Below are 14,751 nucleotides of genomic sequence, written 5' to 3'. Positions count from 1 at the left end.
TGGTTGAAAGTAAATTTGCTGAACTAAAACAGATAAAGATGTATTAAAGGAGATCTGTAATGCTCTGAACTTTATCCCCTATCCTTCAGATAGGGGATAAGTTATAGATCGCGGGAAGTCCGAGCGCTGGGGCCCCCCGCAATCTCCTGTACAGGGCTGTGGCAATGTACAGGAAAGGGGGCGTTCCGTCCCCGCATGACGTGGCAGCCGGCATGCCCCTCCATGAATCCCATAGTGATACATGGAGGGGTGTGCCGGCTGCCGTGTCATGCGGGGATGGAACGCCCCCTTTCCTGTTCATTGCCGCAGCCCCGTACAGGAGATTGGGGGAGGCCCCAGCGCTCGGACTCCCCACGATCTATAACTTATCCTTCGGATAGGGGATAAAGTTCAGAGCACTAAAGATCTCCTTTAATATTTTCTAGAGCGGCTTGTGCCAAGATAAAATCTGGCATATACTAAACACTTGTGTAACTACATTGATAAATCCTACCAATTACCTTTTTGTATAGAAGTTTAGAAATGTCATATGTTGGAACAAGAGTTGGGCTCTTGTGCATTCAGCATAAAGTGATTGGGAGAGATTTATCAAAACTTGTGCAGAGGAAAAGTAGAGCAGTTGTCCATAGCAACCAATCAACCAATCAGATTGCCTTTTAAGGGTCTATTCACACATACAGTATCCTGCACATATGTGATGGATTTGAAGCTGTTTTCAGTCAATTAGTTTACATCTGCAGTATAAAATCCTGCACATCAAATATGCAGGATACAGGATACTGTGCGTGTGAATATACCCTTAAAAGACCTCTGTAAAAATAGAAGTGATCTGATTGGTTGCTGTGAACAACTGTTAAACATTTCCTCAGCACAGGTTAAATCAGCACAGGTGTTGATAAATCTCCCTCTTTTGTTTGTTCTTATTTGCAAAAATAATTATGAGAATAAACCCCCATTTATTTACATTTGGGGCATACATTGGACTTTGTCAGCCACCAGTCAAAAAAAGGATGCTGGTGTATAGCTTGTTGGTGTATTAACATGTTCCCGACATTGTTCACTTTAACGGGCCAAATGTAATCTAACTGTGACAACGTTCAGTGCATTTTCCAAACTTATCCTGCTTCTGTGCCGGACTCAAAAATGTGCTGTGTCCTGTTTTTTGAGTCCTGCACAGAAACAGGATACATTCATGGACCAAATGGACAAATGGCCTGAACCATGGTCAGTGGCGTAGCGACCGGGGTGCGGGCTGCACCGGGTGACACCAGCCTGATGGGGTGACACTATACCGCTCAGCACCTCAGTGGCAGAGCTTCCCTAGTTTGTCATTATGAAGTGCTTTGAGGCCTTCTTCTGCTCTACTTCTGCACCTCGCAGCACCTCATAGGTCGGACATGCAGTGGTGAGTACTCCTGTTACAATTCCTGGCACCTAGGTGACATCTTAGTCATCTGTCATCAGTATAGGAGATTCATGCAATGTTATAGATTCTAAGATTTTGCAGCATTTTAGGTAAGGGTACGGTCCCACATACAGTTTACGCAGCGTATTTCACACTGTGCAAAATCTGCAGCAGCAACAAGAAATACGCTGTGTAACCCTCACTCACAAAACACACAGGACTTTCCAGCGGCAGCCCTAGGTGTGTAGTGAGTTTTACAGGCCGGGCCGCGCGTCACAGTCACTATGTTGTGTAATGTTAGTGGTCATGGCTTAGTGGAATTATTTGTTTACTTAAGTGGTGTTATTGGTGATACTGGTTTGTGTATAGCGTTATTTAGTCAATGCAGTAGTTATATATAGTCCTGGTGTGGAAGTATTAATTTATGTTTCTATATACCAACCCTTGAAAAAATCCTGCGTGCGCCCCCGGTAAGTGGCAATGTATACACTGTATGCATCGCCATTCACTTTTATCGAGTGTGGCGCACAATACTTTGCCTTGCCCCAGGTGCTGCCAACCCACACTACGTTGCAATATCTTGTCAGTAAGGGCCTCGTGTTTGAGTTTCGCCTAAGGCCTCAAAAAGTCTAGAGCCACTTCTGACTGGACCAGTGCAGGTCAGTCAGCACACCACCGACCAAGGAAGACCCAGGGTGCACCTGATCCTGGTAAGCTACTGCCAGGGAGACAGGGGGTGCTGGGGGTTCTAGGCTTTGGGGGGGTGCTGCCGATGGATGATGGGGGTGCTACTACCAGGTGGGGGGCAATAGCACCCTCATCATCCACCAGCAACACCCCCACCCCAGCAGTAGCACCCCCATCAGCAGATCCTGCTGACGGATGATGAGTATTATATTTAGAGGGTACAGTGTGTGACAGTATTATATGCAGAGGGCACAGTGTGTGGCAGTATTATATTCATAGGGCACAGTGTGTGGCAGTATTACATTCAGAGGCCACATTGTGTGGTAGTCTTATATTCAGAGGGCACAGTGTGTGGTAGTATTATATTTATAGGGCACAGTGTGTGGCAGTATTATATTCAGAGAGTGCAGTGTGTGGCAGTCTTATATTTTGAGGGTAAAATGTGTGGCAGTCTTATATTTTGAGGGTACAGTGTGTGGCAGTATTATATTCAGAGGGCACAGTGTGTGGCAGTATTATATTCAGAGCGTGCAGTGTGTGGCAGTATTATATTCAGAGGGTGCAGTGTGTGGCAGTATTATATTCAGAGGTCACAATATGTGGCAGTATTATATTCAGAGGGCGCAGTGTGTGGCAGTATTATATTGAGAGGGTTCAGTGTGTGGTAGTATTATATTATTCAGAGGGCACAGTGTGTGTCAGTATTATATTCAGAGGATACAGTGTGTGGTAGTCTTATATTCAGAGGGCACAGTGTGTGGTAGTCTTATATTTTTAGGGTACAGTGTGTGGAAGTATTATATTCAGAGGGTGCAGTGTGTGGCAGTATTATATTCAGAGGGTGCATTGTGTGGCAGTATTATATTTAGAGGGCACAGTGTGTGGCAGTATTATATTGAGTATTCTATTCAAAGGATACAATGTCTGGCATCATTATATTAATAATTGTTTTCAAATAGAGGATTAGAATGCGTTGACAAAGTTAGCAGCCAATGTCCTCAGGGGGTCAAGTTCTGCAGAGAGAAGATCTAGCTGGATCAAATCCAGGTGGTATGTACCAGCTTAATTAGATAAGGGCAGACTATAGAGAAGACATCACCTGTTATAACTTATATTATTGTGTATTGTACCAGACTATGACCCATCAGAGCAGTAGCCACTTGTAAGTTCTGCAGTAATGATGGGTGAAACAATAGCTCCAAGAATCCCCTTCTCACTGGTTACATCATACTGGGAGCTGTAGTTTTACATTGTAAAAGCCTCTTTAGTGCTTTTCCCTCACTTGGAAATTGGTATATTTGATTATTATACTAGAAATACTTTTCTGCGATGCACGTTGGCGTCTCTCACAACAGGCTAAAATATTGTCCCTGCGAAACAATTCATTGCACTCAGCCAGCTCTACCGAGCTGATATCTGCTCCCCTCTCTTCCCTCCAACCTGCTTTGACTGTATAGCACTTCGTATTTACGAATAAACCCGGATTTGAAAACCTCCATGCTGTGTCTTGTGGTGAGTGCAATGTTACTTTTTTTATTACCTGTATACCACATATTGCTTTTCACTTCGTTAGCACCTCCACTCTTGCCGGCACACCTGGTCCCCCTGCAGCGCGGGCTTCGGACATTGTTCTAATTATTTCGAAGGCTTTCTGGTGCCGGTTGGCTTGTTTCTATACAGACGTTTAAAATATTACTTTGGTGGAGTGGCGGGGGTGTTATGGGGTGACACCATTTTCTACTCCTCCGGTTGACACCAACCCTAGCAACACCACTGACCATGGTCACAATTAGACTATGGTTCAGACCATTAAAGACAATGAGGAAGATTTATGAAAACCTGTGCAGAGGAAGAGTTGGGCAGTTGCCCATAGTAACCAATCAGATTGCTTCTTTCATTTTAAAGAGGTCTGTGAAAATTGAAAGCAATGTGATTGGTTGCTATGGGCAACTGGTAAACTTTTACTCTGCACTGGTTTTGATAAATCTTCCCCAATGAGCCCACTAGGAACACATCAGGCTGTATATTCATATGCCTTTTTGACAAGTCGAAAACATTATTGCTTGATTTACCACTAAAAGGTTATGTGAATGCAGCTAAATACAGATGTGTTTTTGAGTCTGTATTAGGCCGGATTCACACTACAGAATTAGTCGAGGATAGGATCACACGAACATTGCCAGACTACATAGACAGCAATGCATTCCTCTCTGTATTCTGCCAAACAAGTTCATTCTTTCAGCAGAGAAATATCAGTGGCAGAAAGCTTCACCACTGAAACTCCATAGCGTGCACTGTGTAGAGGAGTCCCATTGCAGTAAGGCTATGAGGCTATGTTCACATGGTGGAATGTTCACACAGAAAATTTCCAGACCGCGGAGCTCCTGCAGAACATGCCAGCGACTTGGAAACATGCCACTAGAACGACTTGGAAATACTCCATCTCATAGACAGCAATGCATTTCTGAGCGGAATCCACAGAAAGAATAAACATGTCTTTTTGCAGAGCCCCTAATCGAAATTTCCACAGAAGATACATCTGGTGCAGAAATTCTGCTGTGTGAACAGTGCAGCAGAATCCCTATGCTGCAGCAAAATGTCCATGCGGAATTTTTCTGTAGATGGTATCTCCATCCCTTTTATCGATCGCTAAAGTCCAAAAAAGAATAAAAACTACCTGCAAAAACACGAAAGTTAACCCCTTAAGGACTCAAGGTTTTTCCGTTTTTGCACTTTCGTTTTTTCCTCCTTACCTTTTAAAAATCATAACCCTTTCAATTTTCCACCTAAAAATCCATATTATGGCTTATTTTTTGCGTCGCCAATTCTAATTTGCAGTGACATTAGTCATTTTACCCAAAAATGCACGGCAAAACGGAAAAAAAATCATTGTGCGACAAAATCGAAAAAAAAACGCCATTTTGTAAATTTTGGGGGCTTCCGTTTCTACGCAGTGCATATTTCGGTAAAAATTACACCTTATCATTATTCTGTAGGTCCATACGGTTAAAATGATACCCTACTTATATTGGTTTTGATTTTTTCGCACTTCTGGAAAAAATCATAACTACATGCAGGAAAATTTATACGTTTAAAAATGTCATCTTCTGACCCCTATAACTTTTTTATTTTTCCACGTACAGGGCGGTATGAGGACTCATTTTTTGCGCCATGATCTGAAGTTTTTATCGGTATGATTTTTGTTTTGATCGGACTTTTTCATCACTTTTTATTCATTTTTTTAATGGTATAAAAAGTGACCAAAATACGCTTTTTTGGACTTTGGAATTTTTTTGCGCGTACGACATTGACCGTGTGGTTTAATTAATGATATATTTTTATAATTCGGACATTTACGCACGCGGCGATACCACATATGTTTATTTATTTTTTTACACTGTTTTATTTTTTTTATGGGAAAAGGGGGGTGATTCAAACTTTTATTAGGGAAGGGGTTAAATGACCTTTATTAACACTTTTTTTTTACATTTTTTTTGCAGTGTTATAGGTCCCATAGGGACCTATAACACTGCACACACAGATCTCCTATGCTGATCACTGGCGTGTATTAACACGCCTGTGATCAGCATTATTGGCGCTTGACTTCTCCTGCCTGGATCTCAGGCACGGAGCAGTCATTCGTTGATCGAACACCGAGGAGGCAGGTAAGGGCCCTCCCGGTGTCCGGTCAGCTGTTCGGGACTCAGCGATTTCACCTCGGCGGTCCCGAACAGCCCGACTGAGCAGCCGGGTCACTTTCAGTTTCACTTTAGAAGTGGCGGTCAGCTTTGACCGCCGCTTCTAAAGGGTTAATACCGCACATCGCCGCGATCGGCTAATGTGTGGTATGAGCGCCGGGACCGACATGATATGATGCAGGATCGCGGCGCAATCCCGCTTCATATCGCGGGAGCCAGCGCAGGACGTAAATATACGTCCTGTGTCGTTAAGGGGTTAAAACCCACATGGAGTTTTTCTTCGCATTTTTTCACTCCCATTTTCTATGGGAGAAAAATGCCAAGATTTTAGTGGGAAAAAAAATCCATATTCTCAACATGCTGCAATTTTGAAACTGCCAAAAATGCCAAAAGGGAGTGAAAAAAAAACTAACGGTAGTTTAAAAAACGCCAAACTGAAAAACGCCAAGTGGAAAAGGCTAACATCTGGCTGCAGAGTTTTGGGGGGTTTTTTTACTCAAAAAAAAGCCATGAGACAGATTTGGGGTTTTCTTTTTTTGGCGTTTTTGCCTTAGCCTTACAGAGATACTCTTTAGCTGGGTAACACATTTTGTTTTTTTAGTACTACATGGTGACATTTTCTATTTGTGGTGTAAATAGTCACAGATACCAGTGCTTGAGGTGTACATCCAGTACTGGGCTCATGTGTATTTCTCCTAGTAGTCAATAGTTCTCTAACACTTGTTGGAATGCGATATGTTTGTATGCTAACCACAGTAGGTGAAAGGCGGCATATGTATGGTACTGATAGGACACAAGTACATATTTCCTTTTTGAACTTGGAAAAATAAATATTTCAGATGTTGTAACAGGTTTACTCTAAAAGGAAAAAAAATAGGTCAAAGGTGTCCTGCCCCTTTAATTGATTCCTTTCTGGGTTCAGCCTGTATTTGAATAACAGCTTTTACTGCTATATGCCATCTAATAAATTACTATATTATATTGCAGACTTTTATGAATAGCTAAATTAGTTGTGTAAATGGATGTGATAAGATATGTTTGTTCCATGAATTGCAAATGTTTTACAAGAAAGTTACCCATGCAAAACATGAACTACAGTAAAGTAGATACTTTGGCTGTCTGAGCATGCTGGGAGTTGTAGTCTTGCTACAGCTGGAGGCAGGGCCATTGCAAGGATTTTTGTCTACACAGGCAAAGGTGCATTTTGTCAGACATCCCCCCCCCCAAAAAAAAAAAATAGGAACTTTGGGGGAGAGTCATCAAAACCAGTGTAGAGGAAGCAGGGGCGGATCCAGAGTCGAGTCTCGGGAGGGGCACTATTAGAGTATTTTGTGTTGGCGGACAGAAAAAAAGATTACAGAACTTACAATATTATTAAATGTATCATACAGTCCTAACCTTGTTTAAGACTTTTTGGCCATGCTCATATGTCAGAATAATAATCAAATATACCAATTGCCGCAGAATGGGAAAGTGCTAAAGAAATTTTTACCATTTAAAACTACAGCTCCCAGTATGACCTAAGCAGTGGTAAGGTTATGCTGGGAGTTGTTGTTTCACCCATCATAACTGCAGAACTTACAAGTAACTCCAGCTCTGATGGGACATAGTGAGGAGAATACAGAATGATATCAGTGATTACAGGTGACGTCTTCTCTATAGTGAGGAGAATACACAATGATATCAGTGACTACAGGTGACGTCTTCTCTATAGTGAGGATACACAGTGATAACATGTGATTACAGGTGACGTCTTCTCTATAGTGAGGAGAATACACAATGATATCAGTGACTACAGGTGACGTCTTCTCTATAGTGAGGAGAATACACAATGATATCAGTGACTACAGGTGACGTCTTCTCTATAGTGAGGGGAAAACACAATGATATCAGTGACTACAGGTGACGTCTTCTCTATAGTGAGGAGAATACACAATGATATCAGTGACTACAGGTGACGTCTTCTCTATAGTGAGGAGAATACACAGTGATATCAGTGACTACAGGTGACGTCTTATCATTGTGTATTCTCCTCACTATAGAGAAGACGTCACCTGTAATCACTAATATCATTATGTATTCTCACTATAGAGAAGACGTCACCTGTAATCACTGATATCATTGTGTATTCTCCTCACTATAGAGAAGACGTCACCTGTAATCACTGATATCATTGTATATTCTCCTCACTATAGAGAAGACGTCACCTGTAATCACTGATATCATTGTGTATTCTCCTCACTATAGAGATCAGTGATTACAGGTGACGTCTTCTCTATAGTGAGGAGAATACACAATGATATCAGTGATTACAGGTGACGTCTTCTCTATAGTGAGGAGAATACACAATGATATCAGTGATTACAGGTGACGTCTTCTCTATAGTCTTTCCTTATCTAATTCAGCTGGTACATACCGCCAGGATTTGTTCCAGCTAAATCTTCTCTCTGCAGAACTTGATGCCCAGACGTCTCCACACTATGTCAGCACATTCTGATCCTCTATATGAAAACAATAATTATTATAATACTGCCAAACACTGTATTCTTCGAATATAATACTGGCACATACCTTCTGAATATAATTCTGACACACTGTACCCCCTGAATATACAACACACTGTACCCTCTGAATATAATACCGCCATACACTGTACCCTCTGAATTTAATACTATCACACACTGCACCCTCTAAATAGAATACTATCACACACTGCACCCTCTAAATAAAATACTATCACACACTGCACCCTCTAAATAGAATACTATCACACACTGCACCCTCTAAATAGAATACTATCACACACTGCACCCTCTAAATAGAATACTATCACACACTGCACCCTCTAAATAGAATACTATCACACACTGCACCCTCTAAATAGAATACTAACACATACTGTGCCCTCTAAATCTAATACTACCACACACTGCACTCTCTGAATATAACTTGCTGTGCAGTGCACCCTCTGAGTAAAATACCGTAATGTATTGTGGCCCCTAAAAAATGTACCACCCCAGAAATTCCTCATAATATACACTATACTTCTGAAAGGCAAAACACTCTGTGCCTTCACATATAGTAATAATGCCCCATCTTGTACCCCTACATATAATAATTATGACCCGTCCTGTTCCCCCCACATAATTATGCCCTCTGTGCTGTGCCCCTCACATATAATGCCCCCTGTGCTGTGCCCTTCACATATAATGCCCCCATTCTTTGCCCCTCACATATAATGCCTCCATCATGTGCCCCTCATATATAAACCCCCCATCATGCGTCCCGCACATATAATGCCCCCATCATGCGTCCCGCACATATAACGCCCCCTGTGCTGTGCCCCTCACGTATAATGCCCCCATCATACGCCCCTCACATATAATGCCCCCTGTTCTGTGCCCTTCACATATAAAGCCCCATGTCCTGTCCCCTCAGGGGGCATTATATGTGAGGGGCACAGCACAGGGGGCATTATATGTTTGGAGCACATGGCAGGAACATTATATGTGAGGGGCACAGCACAGGGGGCATTATATGTGAGGGGCGCATGATGGGGGCATTATATGTGAGGGGCACAGCACAGGGGGCATTATATGTGAGGGGCGCATGATGGGGGCATTATATGTGAGGGGCACAGCACAGGGGGCATTATATGTGAAGGGCGCATGATGGGGGCATTATATGTGAAGGGCACAGCACAGGGGGCATTCTATATGAGGGGCGCATGATGGGGGCATTATATGTGAGGGGCAAAGAATGGGGGCATTATATGTGAGGGGCACATGATGGGGGCATTATATGTGAGGGGCACAGCACAGGGAGCATTATATGTGAGGGGCGCATGATGGGGGCATTATATATGAGGGGCGCATGATGGGGGCATTATATGTGAAGGGCACAGCACAGGGGGCATTATATGTGTGGGACACAGCACAGGGGGCAATATATGTGAGGGGAACAGCACAGGGGGCAATATATGTGAGGGGCACAGCACAGGGGGCATTATAAGTGTGGGGCACAGAACAGGGGGCATTATATGATATAATGCCCCCCTGTCCTGTGCCCCACACATATAATGCCCCCTGTGCTGTGCCCCACACATATAATTATGTGTGGCACAGCACAGGGGGCATTATAAGTGAGGGGCACAGGACAGGGGGGCATTATATCATATAATGCCCCCCTGTGCTGTGCCCCAAACATATAATGCCCCCTGTGCTGTGTGGCCCACACATATAATTTATATGTGTGGCACAGCACAGGGGGCATTATATGTGAGGAGCGCATGATGGGGGCATTATATGTGAAGGGCAATATATATGTGAGGGGCACATGACAGGAGCATTATATGTGAGGGGCACAGCACAGAGGGCATTATATGTGAGGGGCGCATGATGGGGGCATTATATATGAGGGGCGCATGATGGGGAATTATATGTGAGGGGCAAAGCACAGGGGGCATTATATGTGTGGGACACAGAACAGGGGGCATTATAAGTGTGGGGCACAGAACAGGGGGCATTATATGATATAATGCCCCCCTGTCCTGTGCCCCACACATATAATGCCCCCTGTGCTGTGCCCCACACATATAATGCCCCCTGTGCTGTGCCCCACACATATAATATATATGTGTGGCACAGCACAGGGGGCATTATATGTGAGGGGAACAGCACAGGGGGCATTATAAGTGAGGGGCACAAGACAGGGGGGCATTATATCATATAATGCCCCCCTGTGCTGTGCCCCACACATATAATGACCCCTGTGCTGTGTGCCCCACACATATAATTTATATGTGTGGCACAGCACAGGGGGCATTATGTGAGGGGCACAGCACAGGGGGCATTATATGTGAAGGGCACAGGACAGGGGGCCCCCCTGTCATGTGCTCTTCACATATAATGCCCCCTATGCTTTGCCCTGCAGACCCTCATGAAATATTCCCTTTTCTCTGACCCCCCCTCCTAACAATGGCGCATATCCTGTTTCCCTAATCCCTGAGCATACCTTTACTTCCAGTATGCAGGCCGTGGGGACAGGTCCTCCAGGCACCGGCACGATGATGTGACGTCATGGCGCCGGCCTTTAGTGGATCTCGTGGGGGGGCAGCAATCTCGGGGGGGCAATTGCCCCGTTGCCCCCCCCCCTGGATCCGCCACTGAGAGGAAGAGTGGTGCAGTTGCCCATAGCAACCAATCAGATTGCTTCTTTCATTTTTAACAAGGCCTTTGAAAAATGAAAGAAGCAATCTGATTGGTTGCTATGGGCAACTGGGCAACCTTTACTCTGCATAGGTATTGATAAATATCCCATTTTGTGCTTACCGCCAGGCTTTGACGTTTACCTGAGTGTTGGGGTTTTCCTGAGTTTGGTGTGGCTGCAGATTTGAGAGTTTTCTTCCTTAGGGTGTGTTCAAACTGTAAATCCCGTGGAATTCTGTGCAGTGACCATTAACATCAGTGTGTATGGGTTTCCACGAGACCCGTTCACATTGAGAAATTTCAGTGGCGGACATTTTGTTCCACACAAAGAAAGAACATGTTCATTCTTTGTGCAGAAGTCCGCAAGCACTGCATAGTCGTCAACGGTGATGGCGCAGAACCATGCGGTCCTACCGCCAAAGTATTTTGGCTGTGGCTGCCAGATGGAATCTTCGCTTGCAGAAATTCTGCGAGTAGAGATTCCACAGTGTGAATGTATCCTTAGGCCTCCTCTGACTTCTTCACACCGACTGTACCTCAGCTCACTAGACTTGTGCTTTTCTCAACTCTACACACTGACCAACTCCTCCTCCCCTACACTATATAAAGGCTCACGTTGGGGGGCTCCCATTGGGGCATCAGGGTCACCTGGGTCACTCTGCAGTAATCCCTTAAAAAGACAGTACATCATTAAGGCATAACATAACACAGGAATACATCGCAACATGAGAAATTAGACTATGGAGCAGTGGTGGGACACTACACTGCCCTCACCCACCCCCTCTTCTTTGGGGGCATTTTTCCACCTGCACCGTTGGTGCACTAAGGTAGGTAGCTGCCTTGTGTTAGCACTGGCCCTGGCTGGAGGCACACTGGTTCAAGTTACACTATTGTACACAAACATATGGCAATGTCCATTTAGTATCAGATTGGAAACAGAAGTGAAAACTGGACCGTAAGTGTGAAGGTAAATATGTAAAGCTATGTTCACACGTCGGAATGGCCACACAGAATACATCGGGACTCTGCTTCTGCGTAATCTCTCTGCAGAATTTCAATGCAGAATGCGCACAGAAATTCTAAGGTGTGAACATAACCTTATACAGAAAATTGTATAACACATGCAGTTTTGATGCATCCATATTTTAATCACTTTCCGTAGACTTTCTGGCAGTATTTCATGCCCAAGCAGATGAAATTAGTTCATGCTGTGCATTTTTGATGTGAATATCCATTTATAGTAACAAGCTCCACACTGACAGAAAAAAATACTTGTGTAAAGGTAGCCCTACTGTTTGTAACACTATCATTAGAGATCAGTGAACTTTTGAAAAATTTGATTCGGCCGATTCGGTTCGTTTCGACCCAAATTTTTTTGCAGCAAATCTATATAAAAAAGGCTATTTCTAGCCTACATACAACCTCTATAGGGGTATAGAACACTTTGCTGTGTTCTAAAACGCATATGGAGTGTGCTGGGTTAGTGAAATAATACTGTTATTCAGAATAACATGCAGATTACCGGCATCACTTTTAGAATCACTGCCGCACAGCAGCACAATTATTGAGCCTTATAGTGACTGAATGACACAGCGTGGAGGTGTTGGCAGCATGAGGACACAATATAGTGGCTGAATGGCACAGCGTGGAGGTGTTGGCAGCATGAGGAGACCATATAGTGGCTGGATTACACAGCGTGGAGGTGTTGGCAGCATGAGGACACCATATAGTGGCTGAATGACACAGTTGGATGAGGCTGAAGCATGAGGACACCATATAGTGGCTGAATGACACAGCGTGGAGGTGTTGGCAGCATGAGGAGACCATATAGTGGATGAATTACACAGCGTGGAGGTGTTGGCAGCATGAGGACACCATATAGTGGCTGAATGACACAGTTGGATGAGGCTGAAGCATGAGGACACCATATAGTGGCTGAATGACACAGCGTGGAGGTGTTGGCAGCATGAGGAGACTATATAGTGGATGAATGGCAAAGCCCGGAGTTGCCAGCAGCATGAGTAGGTACAAGGCCTTCACAATCCCTAAGATTAAAAGATGAATTGAAATTTAAACCGAAGATTTTGGATAGCAGGTGCTACCTATAAGAAAATTTGAAATTTCCAGACCCAGGCCCCACAGCGGCATCAGTAAACCATATATTGCCTGAATGACGCAGCCTGGAGTTGTCTGATGCATGAGGAGACCAGTGAAATGTCTGATTTGTTAATTTGAAATTTACATCAAACTTTAAGTGTTCCGGACCCCAGCGTGTGGGTATGAAGGACCAAATCCAACAAGCCCCCACAAGGCTCATGTGGCCGTGAGATGTAGGCGCAACGTCTCCATTGCACTGACCAGCCCTTTTTTTGCTTTTGTACCTTTTGTTTAAGAACAAGCGCATATCCAAGAGTCCAGAAGACTCTTTAATGTAGGACAGTGGACCGCAAAAAGACATTCTTCTCTAAAGTAATGTTTTCTGAAATAAAGAAGCTGAGTTCATCCATCTCCGTATTATTTTTGACAACTTTAATTAAAAAATCACACACAACACGCATTCAATGGTGTAATGGTTATTATTCTGGAAAATTCAATTTTATTACTAAGAAAATCCTAAAAAAAAAACAAAAAAAAAAAACAGTACCCAATAGGGTTTAATAACCCCATACATTGCACCATAAATGTTGAAATTTTAATTAAGCATGTATGTATCTATTTCACAAATCGTAAAATTAAAGGCCCAAGCCCAGAAGCATCATGAAGGCAAGTAGTTCCTGAAAGACACAGGAGCAGTCAGGAGTAGGCATCAGCAGTACCCAAGAGGCTTTTATAACCCCTTACATAGCACAATCAATCGTGAGATCGAGCAATAACAGGTGTGTGATGCCCTCAGATGCCCGGGGCTGCACGCGCGCTACACTGAACGGACCAGCGTGTCTATCCTTCACCGACAAGTGCGGGTAACCTGCTCAACCCCGTTCGTGATAGGGATCGGGGATTGCAATTATTTGCCATGAAAGAAGAATTCCAACTAAGTGCGGGTCATAAGCTTGGGTTCATTAAGTCCCTGGCCTTTGTACACACCGCCTGTCTCTACTACCGATATGATGGTTTAGTGAGGTGCTCTGATTGGCCCCGGCGGTGTAGGCGACGGCCCTGGCAGAGCGCCGAGAATTTAAAGATCATTATTGAAATTAGCTTTAAGCATGTATTAGCTACTGCTAAACTTTCAAAAATTAAAGGCCCAAGGCCAGAAGCATCAGTGAGGCAAGAAGTTCCTGAAAGACACAGGATGAGTCAGGAGCAGGCATTCGCAGTACCAAAGAGGGTTTCATAACCCTAATTGATAACCCAAGAGGGTTTCATAACCATAATTGGGAAGTGTTGGTGTAGCAGCATGGTCAATCTACTCTGAGGCATCTGGCATTGGTGGCTGGAAATCCTGGCTGATCCATCCCTGATTCATTTTGACAAACGTCAGTCTCTCCACATTTTTAGTGGACAGATGAGTTCGCCTTGGGGTGACTATGGCCCCGGCCGCACTAAACACCCGCTCTGATGGCACACTACTCGCCGGGCAGGACAGCTTTTCCAGAGCAAACTCTGCTAGTTGCGGCCATAAATCAACGGTTGTTGGCATGGTCATGTCAAGGTATGCCACCACCTGCTGGTTCAGGTCCTGCTCCATGTCTACCTGCTATGCGGGTGAAGAAAGCTACTCATCAGCGACTGTAGACTCAGGCTGCTGCTGATT

General features: G+C 44.1%; 1 protein-coding gene across 2 annotated transcripts in view; it reads left to right on the top strand.

Annotated features, from left to right (window-relative positions):
• ACSS3 (acyl-CoA synthetase short chain family member 3) overlaps positions 1-14,751 on the top strand; it is a 112,588-nt gene that overhangs the window by 11,119 nt on the left and 86,718 nt on the right. The window lies entirely within an intron of this gene.

Source organism: Hyla sarda, chromosome 4, assembly GCF_029499605.1.
Source record: "Hyla sarda isolate aHylSar1 chromosome 4, aHylSar1.hap1, whole genome shotgun sequence".
Lineage (NCBI taxonomy): Eukaryota > Metazoa > Chordata > Amphibia > Anura > Hylidae > Hyla > Hyla sarda.
This window is presented reverse-complemented; position numbering and strand designations above follow the sequence as displayed.